A 13,497-nucleotide genomic window follows, 5' to 3' on the forward strand; every position below is an offset into this window, starting at 1 on the left:
TTATTATCTGTTTAAGAATCTTCATGAAAACAAAAATGAAGTTGACCATTTCTTTGTTCTGTTTCTAGTCTTTTTTTCTTTTTATGTATGTAAAAGTCACAAGCTTGTTTCACATATATTCCAAATTTGGTGTTCATGTTACTCTTTAAAAGAAATCCTGTCCCTCGGTTTTATGTAAATCTAGCAACATGTTTTTCACATACATACCAAAAGATAGGTTTTGAAAACAGATATTTGGTTCCTGTTTTATCAACCTCTTCTATCTACACCAATATGTACCAACGAGTTTTTGTTCTAAAACAAAAACTCAGTTGATTGACCCAATACATATCTGCCAGTACCCAATATGAATTGTTTCATAGCTGATTCACTGTTGACATGGCCGACTGACAGCCAATACAACCAATTCCGCTGCAACAAAGTTCTTGTTTAAGGTTGATGATTTCCAAAAATTCATAACCACAACACCAGATTCTGGATATGCATCCTAATGCTATTATTCCGAGATAAATATTGACACCTCTCCCAATATTATTTTAAACGATGATTTAAATTCGAATGACCAATTCAAATTCATGTAAAAATTTTGTCATAGAATTTTTTAGAAAGTGCTTGATACTGGTGAATATAGTTACCTTACTATATATCACAGTAACGTTAATGTTAGGTGCCAAAAAATTCAGACACCATTATGAGTGATCAAAAATACCCTCTAGGAAAAATTTGTGAAATTGAGTAAAATAAAAAATAAAATATTTGTGGAGTGATAAAAAAATACCCTCAAGGAAAAATTTGTTAGGGTGTGTTTTTTCATTTTCATTTTTATTTTATCAACAAAATCAAAGTTTTATTAATAAACATTATAAGTGAACATATCATTGATACATCAACTCAATCTCCAGAAAAACACCAAGAATACACCATACTCCTAATCTCCTATCAAGACAAACTCCCGGTTAGCAAGATACCAACTGCACAGGAGCATCAGAGTATCAATCAAAACAAAACCAAACAAAACCATACACTACAATGCAACAATAAGTAGAAACAGAGCAGAAACAAAGTACCCTTATTATAGAACAATGCCACATTAATAGTCACCAAACAAATAAACACACCAAGACAGTGACTTCAAATGAAAAGCTATAGTAGAAATGCCACTCTGAGCAGGGTAAAACAGAGCACCCTGATATTAAGGCAATGCCACAACCACAGTCATTTATTCCCTTCTGAAAGCTTTGCCATCCCATCATGTCTTAAACTTCAAACATCAAACACCTTCAATATTAAATAAAAATGTCATTGAAACAACAGTTAAGTGTGTGCATGAGAGAGAGGGAGAGAGCATGAAAAGCAAAGCAGCTTGAATATATTCTAACATATTTTACTGTATTGTTGGTTTTGATGGTAATGAACAAATCTTCTTTTAATATTTTTTTTTCCAACTTGTACTCAATTGGTAGTACTCTTATTACCACACATTCATCTAAGTATCCACATCTCTATTTCATTCATTTATGAACATGTTATTTTTTTAGTCACTCAATATTTTGTCCTGTAAAATATCATTGGTATTATAGTTGTCGTATAAATTTTTCTTTTCAATTTTGTAGGTATTCATAGATCATATATGACATGACATATGCACTCCCCTACTTAAGTCAATTTTCTTTGATTCTAAGTATGACATTATTTCCAACCTTACTATTCTTATTAATTTGTAATGTCCTACTTTTCAATTTTTACTTATCTATTATTTTATTTTGAGGAATGCTATTTATCACTAGCATTTACTTCACCCTTTTTACTTTGCCTTCTATCAGTGTTCATATAATAAATGTCATGTGTATGTGTGGTCATTATGTTTTAAAAAAGGAGGAACCCATCATGTTACATGAGAAAGTATTTTATCTAACGAAATTGTCATGGGCTTGAGATAACGTGGTATATTGTTTCATTCATTGATTGTATATAGTAAAAGTGGGAGTGAATGAGTTGCTTTGTACTTGACCTGAGGTGCTGAGTGTTCAACTACAACAAACTTCGGACTCACTTTTTACCACATGTCAAACAATGAAAATAATGGACACATGGCATAGCCGCAATATAAAATACTTTCTCAATATATATCCACCCATAGTTCCATTTCACAAATGAAGTTTTAAAGAAACTGAAGAAAACATTAATATATATTTTCCAGGTGACGATATATGTTTTTAGGAATGACAACAAATAATTATCAAGTAGTGATGATATATAAATAGAAAATTCTTACATCATTCTTATTGTACATTTTTATATGAATTGAATTTTTCATTACTAAAACCAATATTTGTTGAAGAAAAAATCTAGGAATACAAAAATTGATCACAGAATCATGTGCAACCCTCTCACATGAGGTGAATCTCACCTTTATTTGAGTTCTGCATCTATGTATCTGGTCTTATGATTAGTTTTTGTGTAAGGAGAAGAATTGTATGTTGAAGGAGAAACTGGCACACAAGTAGGAGACATACCTAAAGTAAGAAGACATTTCCGAGGAGCACTCGAACATTTCAGTTACCTATCATGATTTGGGAAATATATGCTTAATAAGTCAAGAAATTATTTATTTATTTATTATTATGTAGAATGAAATATCTGCTACAATCAAGAAAGAAATCAAGAGAACTTACATTTTATCCTCCATTGCTTTGAAGCGTATAGATTCTTGGCACTTAAGTATGAGTGAAGGTAGCGAAATATGTCTGAACGGCGGTCAAAAAAAGAGCAAACAATGCAGCAAGGACAGCAATGGCAGTCCAGGGGCTCCTAGAATGGTCACACATCACTTCAACAATCCAAGATGCTATCCAGATCTTTCCCTTGTGGCTGCGGTATTCTTTGATACTCGACATGACGCGAAAATAACTTGTATCTGGGACTAACCCAGCAGCCATTCTACTGATTGCTTTCACAACTTCTTCATCGTTCCTGAGAAAATTGGTGATGATACCTGCATATTTCAGCTCCTTAACATTGTTAGTAGAATCAATGACCGAATCTAGAAAGCATATATAATTTGTCACCCATAAGTATATAGCAAAGGTATCAGGGCAGTGTTCATAAGCAACCAAGTTGTGAAGCAAAGAAATGGTTGCATCGTCAATATTTATTTTAGGAAGTATCAATATCCTGCCAGTCCACGTAGACTTGAATGCTATGTTTGATAAGCGATAGGAAGGCCTGAATCGGATCCCCACCATCTTAAGGTCCATGACTGAAGGGCATGGGTAATGATGATGAGAGTACCAATCACTGGAAATGTGACACCCTATGGAAGAAGTTGTTGAATCAATATATTGCCTGCCAAAGAGTTCAAGAAGATGAATTGGGGGGGGGGTTTATGTTGTCTTCAGAATTCCTTTGTTGCATTATCTCGCGACGAGTTTGTGTCCGCAACATTCTTCTAAAAGAAGTTTTCAATTTTTTCCATTAGCCCACCTCTTTCACCAGGCTCGCCCCTAATGCACTTGATGAAAGCCGTGATCATTTTTTCACCCGTGTTTTTTAAATTCCAAGCGCATTAGCACTTCGAGCACTACGAAAGGGAGTTGATTCTCCAACAAGAACAAGTCTCGCCACACCAAAGGAGCATGGTGAATTATCTCCAAAACCGCGGGAATTGCATATACAATGCTGTAAATGCACTGAAGGGCAAATGACTCATCGGTGAAATCTGTCAAGCCCTCGACATAGCATTTCCTGGCTTCACCAGCCACATTGACCACCTCCTTATATAATTCAGGGACCGTTGCGTTACTATGGTCTTTGAAATACTGTCGTGCCAGTGGAATTTGATCCTTTCACCAGCTTTGAGCTCTGGTTTCCCATGGTGGTAGGGACCGATTGAAACCACCCGGGGATCATAGCACTTCTTGTTGGATTCAACCTCGCGAAGCATAGGTTGAACCTTCTGTATTTTGGGCTTCAGTGAGTTGATGCTTCTAGATGGAGACTCGCCTCTAGCATCTATTATGAAGTTTAGCCACTTATTGCTGCTAAGTGAGGAAATATCTCTCTCAGCACCCTCTTTGATCTCAATACTCATTGTTTTATCCTCATCGGCAACAATTTCTTTCTGACTTTTACACGCCATTGTTGGTATAAGCTAAGCAACTTAATATGCCCTATATATACTGCATACACTAACTATGAGGATAATTAGTAATGAAGGTCTGTGGATTAAGTGGTAGCTTGTTGGTTGAAAACAAGTATCTTGCTTTCTGTTTTTTTTGGTTGATAAATATCTTGCTTTCTGGTTTATCAAACTAGGTATTAGATGCATTTTCTGGTTTTGAAGCAAGGACACTCCAGTTCATGTGTGCTCCAGATAACTAAAGCCCATTTAAACCTATACAATATTATAAAGCATTCTTCAATAATCTCCCACTGCTGAATCTTGTGGAAAGTTTTTTTTTTTTTTTCTCTTTATTGAATGCATTTTCAAAGTAGGTAATCCAATTCAAATGTGCTTCGAATAAAGCAAATTTAATACTATAATAAAAATCATATGGCACCTTCATGTTTCTCATAAAGTGTTCCACAGGTTCATAACTGGTGAATTTGAGTTTTTAAACAGTATTGTAGAGTAGGTAAAGGACTAAATCCAATAAAGAAGAGTTTAAACATGGTAGTGCTTCATTACATACCCTCTCTATTTTAATTTTGTTTTCGCCAAAAAAAATATTTTTGAATTTGTTTTCCCATTCCGCCATAAAAGTTGTGAGAGGTCAAGGGTTCTTTACTAAAAAATATGCCCAATTTAATCCCTATTAGAAAGAGAAAAGGTACAGTCCTAACCTTGTCAAATTCAGTTTTCCCATTCCTAGGAACAAAAATATATAATAGGAACAACATAGAATACTCTCTAGAAAGAGAATGGTGGTTTAGAAGCATTGAGATGACACAAGCACTCATTTGGTGGTCCAGAAGCCAGATCATAAAAATAATGGCGCAAATTCTTCAATTACATTTTCCAGTCTTATACACTCTTGATAACAAATGTTGGTACTTACCACCCATAAAATTTTATTTTCTAAATTGGCCAAAAACAAAAGGAATAGTTATAAATACATATAAATTCCCAAAATTTACACTATTTGTTAAAATTATAGATACATGTACAAATAGATATATCATATACGTATTTATTCTATTGAACACTGTCACAACTTTTCTTTGTTTCACAAGAATGCCCTTTATTAATCATATATAATAACTATTCAATTACTTAAAATTAATGATTTTTCTCATTTATCAAATTGCCTCACTCACCAAATCATCCAAAAATCTAGGTATAAAATTACAAACACGGTGTTTACATACACCGCTAATATACATACATATCCATTACTCTAAGAAACCCTTGATTAGGAGGAATTAAAATAGTAGAGAGAGAGAGAGAGAGAGAGAGAGAGAGAGAGAGACTTGGAATATCATTACGAATTGCGATATACAACTATATATGCCCCAAAATTGAAAGTACCTCGTGGTTGTGATTGAGCCCTGAAAGAGGAACAAGACGTCCGACCCATACTCTCCGCCATTTTGCTTGCTGCGATGAACCCTAAATTAAAAGTATTGCTCTGAATCAGAATCATTCGCCATGGATGGCCTACCTCTGCGTCTGTTTGACAAGGGAGTTAGGCCCTATAGCAAATACACATGTGATAAAACATCATTGTGATACAATTGTGGTCGTTTTTTTTTTTTTTTTTTTTGGGTCTCAAACAATTTTCTTATTGTACATTTAGACTTTTTTTTAGCACTTATGAAATATGATAGATCCGGTTAAATTTTTTTTTTTTTAAATCTCAATTGTCAATTAAATAAACTAAAATAAAGAATAAAAAAAATTAGGCTCAAATTGTCAAAAAGTAAGTTTTGCTAAAATAAATAGTAATAAATGTTATTTTTCTAATAAAAATCATGATTTGTAAAATATCCTTTATTATTTAAAAAAATGAGGGTCATAGGTGATAATTTATTGGTGATCTATAATTATTTTCAGATCAAATGCGAATACCATTCTAAATTTCCTTCTTACCTTTTTTTTTTGGTTTTGTATTTATATACAGATAATTTTATTTTGTAGAAATTTAATTTTATTATATTAAAATATTGTATTGTAATTTTTAAATTACAAATAATTTTCAAAAAATCATATTTAAATTATTTTATGTCATTATAAAATATAATTTTTCTAATATTAACTTATTCGATAATCCCTTTCTAAAAGGAGTATTTGCTTTTGTTTGTTAACAATAAAATTTTAGTTAATCTTATATATTATTAAAAAAATAAATTAGCAAATCATTTTATATATTTATATATACAATTTTGTTTCGACTGCTTAGGTTATTTGGTGTCTCTGTTTAAGTCCATTCAAATTTATTGCAATTTTTAAATTTTACAGAAGTTCTCACTGAATTAAAAATTATGTTGCACAATCTTAAAAAATTTACATGCTTAACTCAAGTTGCTTGGGTTTAACTTGCGTAAATTTACAACTTTAGCAAGGGAGTTGAAAGTTACATTATTGAAATTGTGATAAATTAAAAATTGATACATAAATTGTGATAAAATTGTAAAACTTAAATTGTAAGTTTCAATATATATATATATATATATATATATATTTTACATTCATAATTTACATACAAAATCTAAGTATTTATATTTTTTTCATATAAATATATTTTATTAATTTTTTCACATCCTATGCATAGCACGGGTTTTTACTAGTTTGTTTTAAAAATAAAGTACATTTTAACTCTTTATAATCTTATTTTATGTACGATTTATTTTCTTAAAATTTGAAAATGAACATTAGCTCCCTTATGTTTGTCATATATTTTACACTTATTGTTAAATTAGACGGAATATTTAACAATGCACCTCCGTCTACAAACCACCAAAAGGTGATGTGATCATTTCCAAATATTAGAGATAAACTGCATATAGTCCAAACCATATCAAGATAACCATTTTGGGAACATGGGTTAAAAGCAAAAAATCAGTTTTTAACCCATTTTAGGTCATATTACCTCTCACATGAAATAGTAAAAAAAATTTAAAAAAGCTAAAAAATTAATTTTTAACCATCTTTTCAAACACAAAATGAAATTTATCCTAAAAAAAATATGGGTAAATTATAAGGCCCATTTAGTTGTAGGTTTTTTGACTAGCCCCCTGTAAGAAGGTCGAACAAATTTTTTTTTTTTTGACCTTTTTGATTTATTTTTGTTATTTCATCTCTTAATTTTTATACTTTTTTCGTAATAAATAAAAAAATTGATTTTTTTAACAATTTCGAAATACTCCTTAAATAGTCAAAGACTCAAATCACAAGTCACATCTCTATTTTTATTTTTTCAAACTTTGTTTTTGTAAAAAATTAAAAAAATTAATTAAAATAGTCACTTTTCAAACACTTTCTACATATCTCTTAGGACCTGTTTGTTTTCAGAGGTAGAATAGAAAGAATTGTTAGTGATAGGATTGATAGTGAGGAGATTAAGTAAAATTATGTTTATTTTGATGATAGTTGTTAGTGTAGGAATTGTTATATTATTTTTATATAAAAGAAATATCAAATAAAACAAATAAAATTATGATTTTTACTTAACGAAAATACAAAAATATTAAACATTAATGTTTTTTTTAAAAAATGCCCAACATGTTAAAAAAGAAAAAAAAGAAGAGTTAAGCCAGAGGACTAATTTTCTTATACCAAGTTTTTGGTCTCCATCTCAATCCCAACATCTGAGGCCCATCCTAATCTGGAGGGCTTATGAATCCCCTCTCCATCTCCCAAAACAAACACTATATATTAGTGGGTTCCACTTCCATCTCAATCTTATTCCTTTCTCATCTCTCAAAACAAATGGACCCTTAAGTTTATGAATGTTTTTTTTGTAATTTTGAAAAAGCCTAAATTATAAATAAAATCTTAAAATTTACTTAAAATATAGATTGTTCTCTATAATTCTAAAAATTACATTTTGCCTTTTAAAATTTCTAATGGCATAATAAATAATTTATTTTGTTAAAAAATTATCAAATTAATTAACTGTTTCAATGATATCAGAAATCATTACAAGAAAATGGGCTTTATAACACGGAAGCATTTGTGACGGCATCACTTACAGTCGCAAAAATGATTTTTTTGCGACGGCACCACTTGCTATCGCCAATAAAGGGGTTTTTAGCGACGGCACCCCTTCTTGTCACAAAAAGTAACTTTTTTGTGACGGTAACAATTGCCGTCGCAAATAATGCGCATTTTTTTGCAACGGTAACCTATGTTGTTACAAATAGAGCTATTTTTTGCGATAGCATGAACTGTAGTTGCAAATAAGAGAGTTTTTGCGACGATAATAGGTGCCATCGCAAAAAAAAAAAATAAAAATAAAGAGACTGTTTTGATGTGATGGCATTAGAAGTATTAGCGACGGCAAATGCCGTTGCAAAAAAGCTAAAATTTTTGTAGTGTTTCACCAATTTTTTCATCTTCCTATCTCTCTCTATCTCCCTTCTCTTTCTCTTTCTCTCTCTCACTCATCACTCTTCATTTTTCTGTCTGTGTCTTTCTTTCTTTCTCTGTCCCTCTCTTTCTCTCTCTCTCTCTTCCATACTGTGCTCGCATTGCTCACTCTCTTCATCCCCTCTTCTCGATTTACCGATCTCCCTCTCGATTTATCGATCTCTCTTTTTTTCTCTCTCTCTCTCTCTCTCTCTTGTTGCAATCGCTCATCTCTCATTTCTCTTAATCATTTGTTGAAAGAGAAAAAAGTCAAAAAATGAAATGGGCCTCTCTCTCTGTCTCTCGCTCATCTCTCTTCTCTCTCTCTTTATCTATCATCTCTCTCTCTCTCTCTCTCTCTCACTTATCACTCTTCTCTCTGTCTTTCTCATCTCTCTCTGCTCTCTATCTCTCTTGCACATCTTTCTCCTCTCTCTCTCTCTCTCTTTCTATATCTCTTGTTCATCTCTTTTTATTGTCTTTCTCTCTCTCTGTCTATCTCTTGCTCATCTTGTTTCTCTTTTTTTCTGTCTCTGTCTTTCTCTCTCACACTCATCACTCTTCTCTTTGGCTCTCTTATCTCTTTTCGCTCTCTATCTCTCTTGTTCATCTCTCTCTCTCTCTCTCTCTCTCTCTTGTTTATCTCTTTTTGCTATCTCTCTCTCTTTCTCGCTTTCTTTGTCTATCTCTTGCTCATCTTGTTTCTCTCTTTTTTTTCTTTCTCTCTATGTCTCTATCTCTCTCTGTGTCTCTCTCTCTCACTCATCTCTCTTCTATCTCAATCGTTCATTTCTCTCATTCACACTCATCTCTTTCTCTGAGCCCATTGTTGTTGAAAGCGGAAAAAGTCAAAAAATAAAATGGGTCTCTCTCTCTCTCTATATATATATGTTTCTTCCTCATCTCTCTTTCAGTTTATATTTACAAAAATTTACAAAACTGTCTTAAAAACTTGTTTGGCAATTTTTTTGGTTTATAAATGGTTGTCTCAATTTATAAATTTGAGGAAAAATTGTAAACTCAAAAACTAAATTTGCGTTGGTTTTTAAACAGAAATTTTAAAATTTGACTAACAATTTTTTTTAATTAATTTTTTTTTCAATTATTTTTTTTCAATTAATTTTTTTAAATATTTTTTTTTTTCAATTAACTTTTTTCAAATAAATTTTTTTCAAATAACTTTTTTTCAAATAAATTTTTTTCAATTAATTTTTTTTTCAATTAATTTTTTTTAATTATAATGTGTATGATCTAATTGTCATAAATATAAATATTTTAGGCCTGGACAAACATGTTTTTTAGTTTATGTTTTTAAATTTTTTTAAATATTTTATTCAAACCAAACGCGTCTGTAATTTATATTTTTCTAAAAATAAACAAAAATCAATTTATAAAAAATTTGTAAACATAAACTAAAAACGTAAACGTTTCCCAATGCTACCTTAAATTTTCATTTGAGACAGTTATACTTGACGTCACAAAAAAAAAAAAAAACCCAAAATATGATTCCCGCTCGTTTTTCCCCCCTCAACCAAAAATCCCCAAATCTCAAATCCCTAATTTTTGAACCAAAAATCCCCATCTCTCTCTCTCTCTCTCTCTCTCTCTCTCTCTCTCTCTCTCTCTCGTGACTGTGAGCAGGGCAGACGATGGCGTCGAGCGACGGCAAGCAGCGGTAGACAATGGCGTCGAGCGACGACAAGTAGCGAGCAGCGAGAGACTTATATTCATCATTAATTTGGTTCGTTAGTTATATCTGCTTCTTGTACATGTACGGGTGAGGTCGTTAGAATCCGATTTCTTTGTGAGTTCGATTCATCGTCTCTGTCTCTGTCTCTCTCTCTCTATATTCTCTTTCTCTACATGTATAAATTAATCGTATATAATTTTTGATTTGTCTGATTATTTTCTCTATAAATCCTTTTCTAATTTCTGATTATTTTCTTAACTGATCTGTAGTTTAAATTACACAAGTCCAGATCTCTTCTCTCTCATTCACCAGGTAACTAATTCGTACTTCCAGAGAAAAAATGAGATAGCAATTTCATATTTGATCGAACATTGGTTTGGAGGAAATCGAAACCCTTTGAATTGTCTGAAATTGTTGTGTTTTGTTGCTTTGTTTATGCATTGATTCACTGAACTGCATCATTCTCTCCTGTGGTTGAAGAAAACTCATTAAGAAATTTTTAATTCTAATTTTTTTGTCTTTTCAAATTCATAAACATAAAGGGAAATTTATAAGGGATAATTTTAATTCTAATTTTTTTTGTCTTTTCAAATTCATAAACTCATTAAGAAATTTTTAATTCTAATGACTAAGGGATAATTTTCTTTGTAAAATGATTTTAGCATCTCTTCTTTTGCTTTTCTCGTTTCATATTTGCAAAACAGTTCATCCCTAAGGAGGTTTAATTAATGACTATGGTTTTAAGACTGTTATTTTAAAATGTTTGATTTAAGGTTTCTGACTTTCTAGTTCCTGCATTACTAATTCTGAGTTAGATTGATATCAAGGCACACACTGTTCATCTGGAAATTACCATACAAAATATGAGCCTGATTGCTAGATAGTACAGGTAACTGCTTCTAAAGCTGGTGGGATTACACAAGGAATTGGGGCGTATAGGGTGTTGGTACCTATTGATGGAAAGTCACAACAATGTGTTTTTCTTGATACTCCTGGACATGAGGTAAACTCTTTGGACATTTTGTCGTTCTAACTTTGGGTTTCTTTGCCAGAAATGTGTAGCTCTTTTCATGTGTCTCCATTATATTGGATGATCTTTGGGTTTCCTAATTCTTTTTTGAGGATCTGATTACCTTTTCGGTTTTTTTCCTCATTTATGAACAACAGTTTGCTCACCTTGTCTTTCTTATAGATAATATCGATTATCTTACTTTGGGTTTCTTTGCCAGAAATGCTCACTTTAGGTTTCTTTGCCAGAAATGCTCCCAAATTTGATCTTATCTTATATTAGTGAAGAACCTTGGTTTGTGGTTATCTGTATGATACATATGCTTGTGCTAAGGAGGATAAGTCACAAAATTTTTGGGAATTCGTATTACTAATAAAGTAATAAATAATATTCTTGTAATTACCTGTTATTCATGACAAATGTTATAAAAAGTGACTTTCTGTTGCAAAATAGTGTGAGCAATATTTTGATTTTCTGTCTTGTCAATTCTTCCTTGATTTGTTTCAGTATCATAGATGTTTTATCTACAATTTCTTAGGTTGATTCATGAAAAATTGTGTATTAATTCTTGGAATTTTAATGATAATCAGTTTGTTTTTATTGCTTCTTAGCATTTGCTTTCCATGTATCTAACTTTCTGTGCTGTTTGTAATTGAAGTTGCAAGATTTGAAGGCTAATCCTTATAGAAGTGCAAAGGGCACAGTAATTGAGGCAGGTCTTCATAAATCTACAGGACTAGTAGCTACATTCATTGTGCAAAATGGCACCCTTAAAAGAGGAGATGTAGTTGTTTGTGATGAAGCCTTTGGAAAGGTTTGCAAATAAGAGCTAGCTTTAGGAAACTTTTTTTAAGCTAGAAGTCATTGTTTAATGTACTAAAAATAAAATAAAATGGTAGAGTTGGTTTCATTTTGGCACCCATCTTTGAAAAACTTGACCTTTCATTCCATTTTCAAGTTCGAGCTAAACATGAAAATTTGAATTTGCCATCTTAGAATGCAATCAATAAATCTAGTTCAAGCTATATATGGTTGGCTGTGTGAATTATGTTTCACAATTTTGCATCTACAAGACAATAATGCCTTTGAACCCTTTCAGAACCACATTTGTGCAATTTTTCCCTTTTATTCATGTTAGGCTATTACAAATCATAACTATGACCGTAGTATCTTGAGGGATAATCTCGACATGCTATAATCTAAAGTAATATATGGGTAAGAAGATTGGGTAACTGAGCAAACATGGTTATGAATTTAATTACAATTTGATCAAGCTGAAAACTTCTATCATATATTTGGTGTTAGAAAGGCTGAGTTTTGCATAGTCTACCAGATGATTGGATGCATTTATGTATCATCTAATAAAAAGTTATAAGCTATGCCCTGATGTCACTGATGGTTGGATTCATTTTTGCGTTATTTATTTAGTTTGATTAAATTGTTCTATTACTTGTCTAAATGCATTGTACTTAGTTTGATTAAGTTGTATTATTAGAATTGTAAGCCATACTACAAACTCATGTACTTTGACAAAATAACTCTCATATTTTATCAAAATGATGTTGATAGTTATGTAACAAGATGGCATGCTGTGATTAGTAATTGGTTAAATAAACAAGAAGTCGTAGTAGCAGAGACATTTGCTCCAAGAGTATCTTTAATAACCAGCTTAGTGGCCATTTGAACCCATTCTTTGTTGAAGTTGCTTTCTCAATTACCACAAAGTTGTCAAAAGAATAAATCTTTTATTTTCTTTTTTGGTTTTTCATGTTATATTATTCTTGGTTTGAGCTTTGAAGCATTACTTATACTTATCTGTTGTGTAATTTATAGGTCATTGGATTGAATAATGTTCCAATTACTGGTGATGAATTCGAGGTTGTTAGCTCCCTTGATGTTGCACGTGAAAAGCCAGAGACGCGTGCAGTGTCATTGCGATATGAACGTTTATCCGCCAAGGCTGGTGATGGGAAGGTTACACTTTCTTCATTAGCTTCTGCAGTTTCATCAGGAGTGCAGTCTGGATTAGACTTGCACCAGTTGAATATCATTATGAAGGTTGATCTTCAAGTATACTTTTTTCCCTTTCTCTCTCTCTCTCTCTAACATTTTTTTTCCTTGCTAGGATAGAAAGATAATGATCTACAAATTAGTAAACATAACTTTTGGAAAATGACATAAACTACATTTTCTGACCAACATATACAAATTTGTGCGATTTAATTATACACG

General features: G+C 31.7%; 1 long non-coding RNA gene and 1 pseudogene across 1 annotated transcript; both read right to left on the reverse strand.

The window, feature by feature from the left end:
* Positions 1–998: 998 nt before the first annotated feature.
* Positions 999–5,696, reverse strand: LOC145801563 (uncharacterized). The gene is made up of 4 exons (XR_014343176.1): positions 5,528–5,696; positions 2,676–2,995; positions 2,517–2,563; positions 999–1,278 (listed from the first exon to the last, which is right to left on the reverse strand). It is a non-coding gene; the product is annotated as an uncharacterized LOC145801563 (long non-coding RNA).
* Positions 3,403–4,271, reverse strand: LOC145801562 (UPF0481 protein At3g47200-like; annotated as a pseudogene).
* Positions 5,697–13,497: the final 7,801 nt, after the last annotated feature.

Source organism: Camellia sinensis, chromosome 10 (genome assembly GCF_055761805.1).
Source record: "Camellia sinensis isolate YWXY chromosome 10, ASM5576180v1, whole genome shotgun sequence".
Classification (NCBI taxonomy): domain Eukaryota; kingdom Viridiplantae; phylum Streptophyta; class Magnoliopsida; order Ericales; family Theaceae; genus Camellia; species Camellia sinensis.